Source organism: Leptonychotes weddellii, chromosome 12, assembly GCF_054177405.1.
Source record: "Leptonychotes weddellii isolate Sample4059 chromosome 12, ASM5417740v2, whole genome shotgun sequence".
In the NCBI taxonomy this organism is placed as follows: Eukaryota; Metazoa; Chordata; class Mammalia; order Carnivora; family Phocidae; genus Leptonychotes; species Leptonychotes weddellii.
Window position 1 is genome coordinate 20,362,164 of NC_138380.1, and position 11,119 is coordinate 20,373,282.

At 48.1% G+C, this 11,119-nt stretch overlaps 1 long non-coding RNA gene across 2 annotated transcripts in view; it reads left to right on the top strand.

Annotated features, from left to right (window-relative positions):
• Positions 1-10,154, top strand: part of LOC145716480 (uncharacterized) — a 36,902-nt gene extending 26,748 nt beyond the window's left edge. Inside the window, exons 3-4 of one of the 2 annotated variants that reach the window (XR_014139140.1) lie at positions 6,815-6,860; positions 9,608-10,154. This is a non-coding gene — a long non-coding RNA (uncharacterized LOC145716480). Of the gene's footprint in view, positions 1-1,180; positions 1,875-6,814; positions 6,861-9,607 lie in introns of those variants that run through there. The other variant, XR_014139141.1, reaches the window with a different exon arrangement.
• Positions 10,155-11,119: the final 965 nt, after the last annotated feature.

Genomic DNA, 11,119 nt, shown 5'->3' on the forward strand with positions numbered 1-11,119 from the left:
TTTTTTTTTTAAAGATTTTATTTATTTATTTGACAGAGAGAGACACAGCGAGAGAGGGAACACAAGCAGGGGGAGTGGGGGAGGAAGAAGCAGGCTTCCCGCGGAGCAGGGAGCCCGATGCGGGGCTCGATCCCAGGACCCTGGGATCATGACCTGAGCCGAAGGCAGACGCCTAACGACTGAGCCACCCAGGCGCCCCAGTAATAATAATTTTTAAAAGGTGTGAAACAATCTCAGTGCCTATCTATTGGGGTTTTGATAAATGAATAATGGTACATCCACACCAAAGAATACTACGCAATTGTTAAAACTTTGTTTACTAACATAGAGTGGTAGTCAGGATATATTCTTAAGCAAAGAAAAGCGAGTTGCAAAATAGAACTACCTCATGACTCCTTTTTTATGTTTAATAAGTAAATAAATAGTCTAAAAGTAGTCCAGACTTTTAGTACTACCTCTGGAGAGGTGATTATATCAAAAAATTAACAATAAATATTTATTATAATAATCTTGAGAGTAAAACTTTTTTTTTTTAAAAGATTTTATTTATTTATTTGAGACAGAGAGAATGAGAGAGACAGAGAGCACATGAGAGGGGGGAGGGTCAGAGGGAGAAGCAGGCTCCCCGCCGAGCAGGGAGCCTGATGCGAGACTCGATCCAGGGACTCCAGGATCATGACCTGAGCCGAAGGCAGTCGCTTAACCAACTGAGCCACCCAGGCGCCCAAGAGAGTAAAACTTTTTTAAAAAAGTGTTTTATTATTATTTTTTAAAGATTTATTTATTTATTTGAGGGGGGAGGGGCAGAGGGAGAGGGAGGAGGAGCCCCAAACAGACTCCCCACTGAGCGCGGAGCCTGACTCGGGGCTCAATCCCACAACCCCGAGATCATGACCTGAGCCAAAATCAAGAGTCAGCCGCTTAACCGACTGCACCACCCAGGCGGCCCTGAAAGGTTTTATTTTTAAGTAATCTCCACACCGAGCATGGGGCTCGAACTCATAACCCCAAGATCAAGAGTCACATTCTCCACAACTGAGCCCGCCAGACGCCCCAAGAGTAAAACTTTTCTGGGGAAAAAAAAAAAAGTCCTAGCCAATTAAAAGCAGGTAGCTGTTGATGAAATATAAGTGAAGGAAGTGATTTTCTTGCTGCTGACTGGAATTTCTCTCCCCCTCAGTTTTCTGTAAGAAATGGCATCTGTCCCCACTTCCTGCCTCAACTTGTGCGGCGGCCCGCACAGCTGTTGAGCAGCTCTCACATCCCCTTCGGACGCAGAGGTGGCTGCGAGCACCTAATGAGGAGGCTGTTGGCTTCGTGTCCAGGGTGGAAGGAACAGGCGGAGCTGGGGTTGCCCAGATTCCACAAAGCCATGTGACAAATTCCCAGGCTGCAACAGCTGCCAGTGTCCCTCGTGGCAGGGATCCTGGGCCGCTCCCCTCTCACCCGCCGTCCTTGTCATCATCAGCAGCACAGTACCAGTGACCACTTACCGAGACTTTACCATGTGCCAGGCGATACACTTTATATTCAGTCCCTCGTTTCTTCCTTACAACAATCTTCTCTATGATCATCTTGGTTTACAGACAAGAAGTCTTTGCCCAGCTTTGTGAATCTACTGCAAACCACTGAACTGAGCACCTTAAGCGGGTGACTTTTGTGGTGTGTGACTTCTACGTTCATAAAGCTGCTTTTAAAAAAGAGAAAACTGGGGCGCCTGGGTGGCTCAGTCAGTTGAGCATTTGACTCTTGGTTTCGGCTCAGGTCATGATCTCAGGGTCGTGGCCTCGAGCCCCCCATCGGGCTCCGTGCTGAGCATGGAGTCTGCTTGAGTCTCTCTCTCTCTCTCTCCCTCTGCCCCTTTCCCCTTTCCCTCTCAAAATGATAATAATAATAATAAAATAAAAAAGAGAAAACTAAAGTCCATATAGGCATATAGGTTAGATAACTTGCCCGAGATCACCGAGGTACAAAGTGGCAGCGCAGCGTTAGCAAGAAGGAAGCAGACAGTGGAATCTGTGCAGTGTCCGTTACACCAGAGCCTCCTGACTGCATGAGGCAGACCGTGGGGGTTCAGTGTCACTGACTACCCCAGTCCATGGGCACGATGGGTCTGCAGTGGGCAAGCCACCTGGGCAGTCCCTTCTGGCTGTGAGCAGCGGCACCTGGTCTCCTTGGAGAGCGGCTGTAACAGCGTGGGGTGCAGAGGGGCTAGTATGAGAGGGATAAAAAGGAGTGACATCCGTCACTGGATGCCCCATGCCCCAAATGCGCCAACTCTGCACGAGGTGGAGCAGGGGCCCAAGGAAGTGCTGGGGTTTATGTCTCGAATGTCCTGGGAGCCCCGGCAGTCAGCTCAGGCTAGAGAATGGGATGCGGGGAGGGGGCGGCTGCTGGAGGGGCTGCATCGGGCTGGGTCCCAGATCTCTGTCGTCCCCCCTGCTGGAATCTGTCCTTCTGCGGCCCATGTGCCTTTGGAGCTGTGGCCAAGCCCGGGGCGTGGGGACTGCTCTAACAACACGTGCCTGTTCTAACTAGACCATCAGCATTATCTTGAAATAGTTGGTGTGAAAAAGTTGGATGGGTTTGAAATCCTTTGCCTTATCACAAGAAATTTCCATAAGAGCTGTTAAACTCTTTAAAGATAATTTCAACTGCTGTAAAAATTTGAAGGGTGATAAAAACACTTTAAAATTTTTTTATCTCCTCCTCGGGCAAAATTTCTCATTGATGATGATAACCAAAAACTTGAATAGATCATTATTTTAAAATCTCCATTGGCAATTATTTATTGCCATTGTGAGACATATAAAAAAGGTTTAAAAGAATTATGCCCGGGCTATATTTACTATCCCACTACAGAGCAGCGCTGGGCCGTCAGGCAGCCACTGCCCATGTGTGGCCACTGAGCACTTGAACTGTGCCTGGTCCAAATGGAGATGTGTTGTATTTCACTTACAAGTGAAAATACACGCTAGACTTAGTAAGAAAACAAGAACGTAAAATAAAAAGAAAAAAGAATGTAAAATATCTCATTATTAATGTAATTATTATTTAATACAATATCTCATTATTTAATTTTATATTGATGACATATTGAAATCATAATATTGTGGATATATGAAGTTAAATAAATATACTATAAAAATTTTTTTAAAGTATGTTCATGGAAACAAGCTCAAGTTTCTCATTAAAAATTTGAAGATATTTTATTTGGAAAATTTTATACAAATTCAGTATTTAATATGTTCTCTAATGACTTTATATTTTATTTTTATACTTCTTAATATAAAGAAAACATGATTGCTTTTTCCATCAAGCCCCACACAGATGTCCCCCAATCCCTTCCAATTCGCTTGACTGTGCCATAATAATGTGGATGTTTCCTGCGAGTGTGATGGCATGAAATTGTTTCAAAGGAGGTGTTTTTTTGAGCATCTATATTGTTCAGAAAGATATTTTTGAATATCGTTAAGGCTTATAAAAGGCCTTTTTGTGCATCTCTCCATGCCAGGCACCATGCTGGCTTCTGGGGATACACAGTTGTACATATGCTATCGTGTATTAATATCTATAGTGATAATTATGGGAGGGAAATCGTTGTCGTCCCACTAAGGAAAGAAACACCTGGCAAGGAGCTCCCAGTGACCTTCTCTGTTGGCTGCAGAGTTCATGGGCATCTTAGTGAGGCCCAGACCAGCCACAGAGCAGTGAGCCCGGAGGCCTCCGTCTGAACAGAGTGACAAGGAAGGGGGGGCGGGCTTTGCTTTTTGGAGCTTTACGTTGAAGTAGAGCCCCTGGCGGAGCCCCTTATGGCGTGTTTCCGCTGCGTGAGGCTTTCTCTCTGTCCTCCTTTAAACTCCGGGAGCCCTGCCTCAGCTGCAGAGCATCTGTGCGCAGCTTTCCTCTAATCAGATGCCTGAGGCGATGCATGTCCCGAAGTCAGAGGCCAGGCTACCCGGGTGCTTGTAAACTCGGTTATTTTTTACATGTGTGACTTTGGCAAACCATTTAGTTCTCGTTACGGGCTAGCCTAATGCCAAGGCTGACTTTCTGTTTCCAGCTTGGCCCCCCTGGGTGGCATCTTGCATTCTCCGTAAATGGCCTCTGCAATACAGGAAGCCACCCCATGCCCTCACTTGCATAATTTGAGATGCTAGCATTTTCTTAGCTCTTCCAAAGTGGAGCCCAGGAGACTATCCATCTGGAAAATCACGAGAGAGCACTGAAGGTGACGGAAATCAACATTAGATCCCAGACTATGGAGTCACTTCCTGGAAAAGCAAAGAAACAGTATGGCATCTGTTCAGATGAATATTACTTTCTCAAATTCTGTGTGGTCTTGGGCCTGCTCTGTGATGTCACTTTGTCATAACTTTCTCCATCTTTGCCCCGAAATACCCATGTAATTGCACCTAGAGCGACTGATATACAAGTGAAGGTATTGGCACACACATTGTCATAAAAACTTTGTATATGTACGGATGTACAGGGGAAGCCATGTGCTTAATTATAAGAAGTGTTGTCCTTTATCCATGTTTAAAAAGGAAGGAATTTGATCCAAGGCAAACCATCTAATGTAACTAGCCAAGGAAAAAGCTTTCGGGACTTTCAGATGTTAACTGTTTCTTCTGACTAGGAAATGCTATAAAGCTCAAGTTAGTTAGGAATGACTTATATACTTTGCGTTTCAAACACCTAAGAGATGCTTTTCAGTTATTTGTATTGCTGTGTTCTTTTATTTTTTTAGGATTTTATTTTTAAGTAATCTCTACACCCCATGTGGGGCTCAAACTCACAACCCTGAGATCAAGAGTCACATACTCCACCGACTGAGCCAGCCATATTCTCTCTCTTTTTTTTTTTTTTGAGCAAGAGAGAGAGAGAGAGCGAGCAAGCAGGGAGGGGCAGAGGGAGAAGGAGAGAGAATCTTAAATACACCCTCCGCTGAGCGTGGAGTCCGACATGGAGCTCGATCTCACAATCCTGAGATCATGACCTGAGCTGAAATCAAGAGTCAGATGCTTAACCGACTGAGCCACCCAGGCTCTCCATCATATTCTTAATTGAATGATTTGAATGACTACATCCAATTCTGCACCTATACCCTCTGGTATTGCTTTTTAACCTTCCTGGAAATCACTTTCTGAAAAATAAAGACATATTCAGATCTGAAAAAAGGAAAAATGTGTTGTGTTGACATGACAGGGGTCATGGGTATTTCTTACTGTTAAATTGTTTAAATATATTTTTAAAGATTTTATTTTTTAAGTAACCTCTACACCTAATGTGATGTGGGGCTCGAACTCACAACCCAGAGATCAAGGGCCACATGTTCCACTAGCTGAGCCAGCAAGGCGCCGCAGGTTTTTTGAATATTAAATAAACATTTAAACTTTTAAAAGCTGTCCAATTAAAGGGGAAAACTGATAAAGCTCTTTGAAGAAAGCCTGCTAAAAGAATTTCAGCCATTTAAATGTCCAACAATAGGGGAAGGCCGAAGTAAATCACAGTAATAACGAGTTACCACTTACTGTACACTTTACTCTGTACCAGGTACTACGCTAAGTGTTTTATATGCACTATTTCATTTTTTTTTAAATGCTCTAAAAACTCAGCAGGAGAGGCCTATTGTCATCATCATTTGCATTTTATCGATGAGAAAACTATAGCAGAAAGACACAGTAAGCCACTCAGCAGAGACCACATGGCTGGTTAGCAGCAGAGCTAGGATTTGAACCCAAGACTGTTGGGTCCTACAACCAACTGGCAACCACTAGGTTGCCAGACAACACACTGTCCCACAACTGTGGCAAGCTTTCACAGCCAAGCACACTATTGGTGGGGCTGTCATGATTAGACCCTTCTAAAAGGGAGGCAATTTCCAGCATCTCTCACAGCGTTAGGATGCACATCCCGTTTGTCACACAATTATACTTCTATGACACCATCTAGGAGAAATGCTCATGCAGAAAGACTATTGTACAAGTGATCGAACCATCGTAAATACCTGCTAACGGGAACCGCAAAGTAAATTATGGTACTTCTATAGGTGAACTATTTGGGCAGCTTTCTTAAAATGCAGCAGACCCCTATGTACCAGTAAGGAAATGTCTCCAAGCTACGCTGTGACATGAAAAGGCTAGTTGTGGGACCATTAGTTAAAAAGCTGTTTTGAATGCGTGTAGAGAAAGGTCTGCAAGGATAGAAACTAAACTGTTAAAAGTGGTTTACCTCTGAGGCATGGGGGGAGAAAGGAGGAGGGAAGGGAAAATTTTACCTTGTCCTTTATATATTTCTGAATTGTTCTAATTCTTTATGGCAAGTGTGTGTTACTTCTGTAATTAAAAAAAACTAATATGGAAAAAATGCTCATGTTTTCAACCAAGTTTTAATGATACGGGAAAAATATTGTAACGTGAAAAAAAATCGGAGCATGAAATTATGTATACAAGTATGATCTCAGCTGCAGAAAAATGCATTTAAAATCTGGAAAGGAAATATATCAAAACGTTAATAGGCACTGCCTTTGGGTGGCAGGATTATAGGTAGCTTTTTTTTTTTTCTGCCTTACTTTTCTATACTGTCTCAGTGTGCCTTATTATTTTTATAATTAGAAAAAAAAAAAACATTAAGCAGGTCTGCCAAAGGTGCGTGACGGGTTGTAAAACTGAAGCAGCCGCTGCCCAGACCCTGCGGCGTGAGGCTCCCCGATTCCTGACTCGCGGAGGAAAATGTCCTGCTTGCGGAGGGGGCAGATGAGGAGCGAAGACGGGCTTTCTTCTGATTTTCTGATGATCTGATTATGTTGCAGGAGGAAAAGGGAGAGTCTCCTGGCAGAGAGGGTGAGACCCCTGAAGGTGAGGTTTCCGATCCTGAAGGTCAGGGCCAGGCTTTGCGGGGAAGGCGGGATCACTGTGGCTGTAAGAGTGGGTGCCGTCCAAGCGGGGTGACCGGGCGCAGGGGTTGGAGGGAAGGCGGGCGCCACCCCTAAAGGTCTTGTGTGGTCCCCAGAGACTGACGGGGGCGCTGCCATGACGCAGTGTAGAGGTTGGGGTCACGGGTGGTGGCTGCAGGGAGAGCAACTCTGTCACTTGACCCAGATGACCCACTGCTTGAAGTGTCCGAGACTGCCCGGGATCCTTCACGGAGCAACCATAACGGCGAGGTCTAGGACTCTGGAGAAAAGTAGCTTGAAAGAGTGCGTCTTTTATAAAAGTAATTCTTTCGGTAAAGAGCCCTTGGCCTTTGTGCAGTTCCGGGCCTGTGTGTCATGCGTTCTTCGCTCTCCTCTTGCTCTGCTCTGTGATACAGAAGGGCTGCTTCCAGAAGGCTCTGTTTCCACGCCTCCCATGTCCGCGGGCTTCTGGCTCAGTGTGGCCAGCGGGAGACATTGCGGAGGCGGCAAGACAGGAGGCCGGGGGAAGTTGAGGTAGTTCTCCTCCCCCTTCCCTGCCCCGGGTGACGGCTCTGGCCGCAAATGGGCTTCCTCCGTCACATCAGCTTCCACCGAGGCCTCCTGGGTTCCTCTCTCTGTCCCCTTGAGGGTAGGGGCAGCTGTGGTTCCCGCGGCTGCTGCCGAGTCCGCCCGCTTGGCTTCCCAGCCAGCTCTTCTGTCACACATGCAATCAGTTCCTTGCCTTGGATTCTCTCTATTCGAATGCTTTCTAACTCGCTTCCACGGGCACAGAGGCATCGAGAACTGTGCGAGGGAGGGAGACCCCGGGGCCGTGTGATAGCTCGGTGCAGTCGTCCCCTACGGCACCGCCACTAGGGATATAACACCGGGTGAAACTCTGTGTCTCTCAGAAGCGACATAACCCCAGGGTTGACTACACGTATGGTCCTGACCTATGCGTTGAGGGGGAGGTGGAAGGTGGAAGCCAGCCACCTGGTAGCAGATCGACTGCATTCACGTAGCTGCAAGCATCTGACTCTTTTATTAGGGCACCGAGGGTGGTTGTGCCTGGGTATTTACTTATTTTAATACATTTTATTTTTTGTAAGTTACTTATGAATGTCCCCTTCACTACACAGTACACAGTTAGGAAATTTTACCTCTGAATTTCATTTCCAGGGTAGTAAAGGGGATGTTACAGAATACTGGTTTTACAGAGAGACCTTGGGGTGGAAGAAGGTCTTGCAGCACTGGGTTAGAGGAGGATGGGCACCACCCGGAAATCCTGGGCCAGAAGGGGAAGGAGGCACTGATAAGACTGTGGGTGGTCTCCCTTTCTAGGGGGTGCGGCTTGGGGGGAGGGAGACGCACACACTCTTGATTATACACGGGGTTGTGTCATTGTGTCCGTGACAGCATTTTCATTTTCGCAGTGTAAGAACGGGGAGAACTGTTGATGTTGTTGCCAAGCAGCGAGAGGTATGAGCTCTGGTGGGCATCTGTCATTCCTCTCAGCTGCCCAGCTCCTGAATAGCCTTTCTCTGGGTGGGGGACACTGCTTGTCTTATGCGTCCTCCACAGCAGGTAGAGCCTGCCTCCCACTACAGAAGCTAAACAGACACCCCCTTTCTGGGGCTCCCCTGCAGCTGGGTGTGGATCCGTGTCCTAGGCACACATGGAGCAGGCGCACCTGTCCCGGACTTTGAATGATGACACGATTGCTTTTCCCTGAGTAAGGAGGAAAGCCATTACTGAGGAGGTGATGTTTAAGCTACGTTTTGAGGGATAAGTAGAATTTCAACAGGTTGGGAGTTTGGAGGAATGAGCAGTAGGCGGATCAGAGGGTTGGGTAGGTGGGCAGGCATTCCAGGTATGGCAAAGGCGTAAGTGTGAAGATATTTCAAAATAGGTAACATGCCATTAACTTTACTCATGGATGTTGGAGTCAAGGGCATTGAAAAGGGGTCAGAAGACCTAGGTTCAAATATGGATCTTGCCTTATATGACCTTGGGCAAGTCCCCAGCCCTCTGGGGCTCACTTCCCTTACTTGGAAAAAAGGTAGTCCTACCACTGCTGATCTGCCATCCTCACAGAGTTTTTGTAGGATCACGTGAAGATGAATGTAAACTGCTTTAAATGGAAAAGTCTAAACAAAAATTATTATGAATGTGTGTAGGGGGTGGGATACACAAAATAGTGAGAGAGCACAAGTCCAGGCTGAGAGAGGTTAGAAGAAAATCAAGTCTGGGGAGGAATTTGTCTCGTCAAAGACCAACTCTCTCAAGTGTAGGGCTGGGGAGGCCGGGTGGGGTTGGGGATGAGCAGACAGCAAGTAGCAAGGCAGCTTTCACACCTGGAGGGCGGGCAGCTGTCGGAAGGATTGCAGATACTCAGCCAGAAAAGGGAGGAAACTTGCTTTTCATTCAAATGTAAGATGTGAGGCAGGACCCAAGAATCTGCATTTCTGACACGCTCCCACGTGCTGCCAACACTGGGACAAGGCTCCTCCCGCGTCTCCCTGAGGTTCTGGTCTGACCACGGCAGCTGCTTTGTGGGTGTGCCCAGTCCTCAGCCACCCTTTGCTACAAATGCCTTGTGTGATTTGCTTTCTCTAGCTGGCCAATGTCTTCTGTCACATTTTGATTCTTAATTTTCACCCCAGAAAGTAACTCTAAGCTTTGCCGACTCCCCTTTGTTCCCTCATGAAGAGCGTGAGGTACAGGAGTGAATAGCTGTCAGCCTTGCGCAGAAGAGCAGAGAGCCTGTTGTATCCAGAAGCTTCCTGTCAACACTGCCCATGTCAATATCACCGGCCTCAGAGCCCTCAAGGTCAAGTCTCTACCCTCCTAGTTACCAGCGCTGAAAATCAGCAGTAGGTCGACACCACCTCCCTGTCTGCATCCCAGGTGATCACGAAATCTTGATGATACTATAGGAGGTCTTTGGGAATTCACAAATTAAGTAGTCAAGGGTATGACTATTTGGGAGCAACTCCAAAGTCCATGGACCTCCAGCCATTTGGAATGGGATCACCACTCACCTAGGTAGGGGTGTTGTCAGGAGTTTCCTAGAAGGTTCTGCAAAGCCCCAGCAGGAGTCGAAACGGCAGCATTTAGCGCTGAGAGCGGATAGCCTACAGCTGCCACCCCCTCAGCCCAGGGAGTGATGCTTTTAAAACCAGGGAGTCCAGAAACTGCAAAAGCACCCCTTCTATGACAAGGATCCATTCTCCCCCCTCTGTAACGTCCGCAGGGTCCCTCTCCTTTCCACTCCCCCCGCCCCGTTCAGGGGCCCATCTGCACCTGCGCCCCGCAGCACCTGCTCCGGCTTCCTCCCGCCCGGGAGCCCCGCCCCGCCCCGCCCCGCCCCGCCGAAGCCGGCCGAGCCCCCCAGCCCGCCCGCCAGCCCGCCCCGCCGGCCTGCAGGCCTTTCCCCAGCCGGCGCCTCCACCCAACCTTTTCCTCCCCGCGCCGCGCCTCCTGCTCCAGCCACAGTCTTCTGTGTGGTGACTCCACGATTGAAAACCCGGCCCAATCACATGCTCTGTCGATTGGGTCAGTGTTGCCAGCATCCTGTGTGGTCATGTTGTTACTCTTACTTACATTCCAAACCACAGGTGGTCAGCTAAGAAAAACAAGACCAGAAGATGCTGACGGTTCAAGGGGCATAGATCAACTGTACAGGGGAGAGGAAGAGGCAGGACAGAGGACTGGGGCCCCAGGGGCCCCGGGCTGGGTGGCCGCCCGCTGGTCCCTGGTCCCTCAAGGGCCTGGAGAGCTAGGGCGGAGCCGTAGAGCCTCGAGTTCCTGGGCCCCAGCTGACGAATACACAGCCTCGGGGGATTCAACTTCATAGGAAGGAGTTTCACACCCTGTGGTTGGAAAAAGTTGGTTGGAGGCAAATGGGTTCTTCCCAGAGCCTTGGTAGATTCCAGCCCTTCTGCAGTGAGGGACATGGAGGAAATGAGGTCAAGGTCCTGTGCTTGATCTGGTCCCAGCCTGGCCTCTGCCTGACCCAGGCCTGGCCGTGGGCTGGAGGGGAGGGGTGGAAGAGGCAGGGCATGGAGAAGAGGAACCCTAGGGTAAGAGGAGGATGAGGAGAGCAGCAGGTAGGAGACCAAGCTCCGGATGTCTTCCTGCAAACGAGCCCAGGAGTTTTGTTTTTATTCCGGCCAGCATCAGGAGATGACTGCCACTGCCAAAATACTTTGCTGCTCTTTC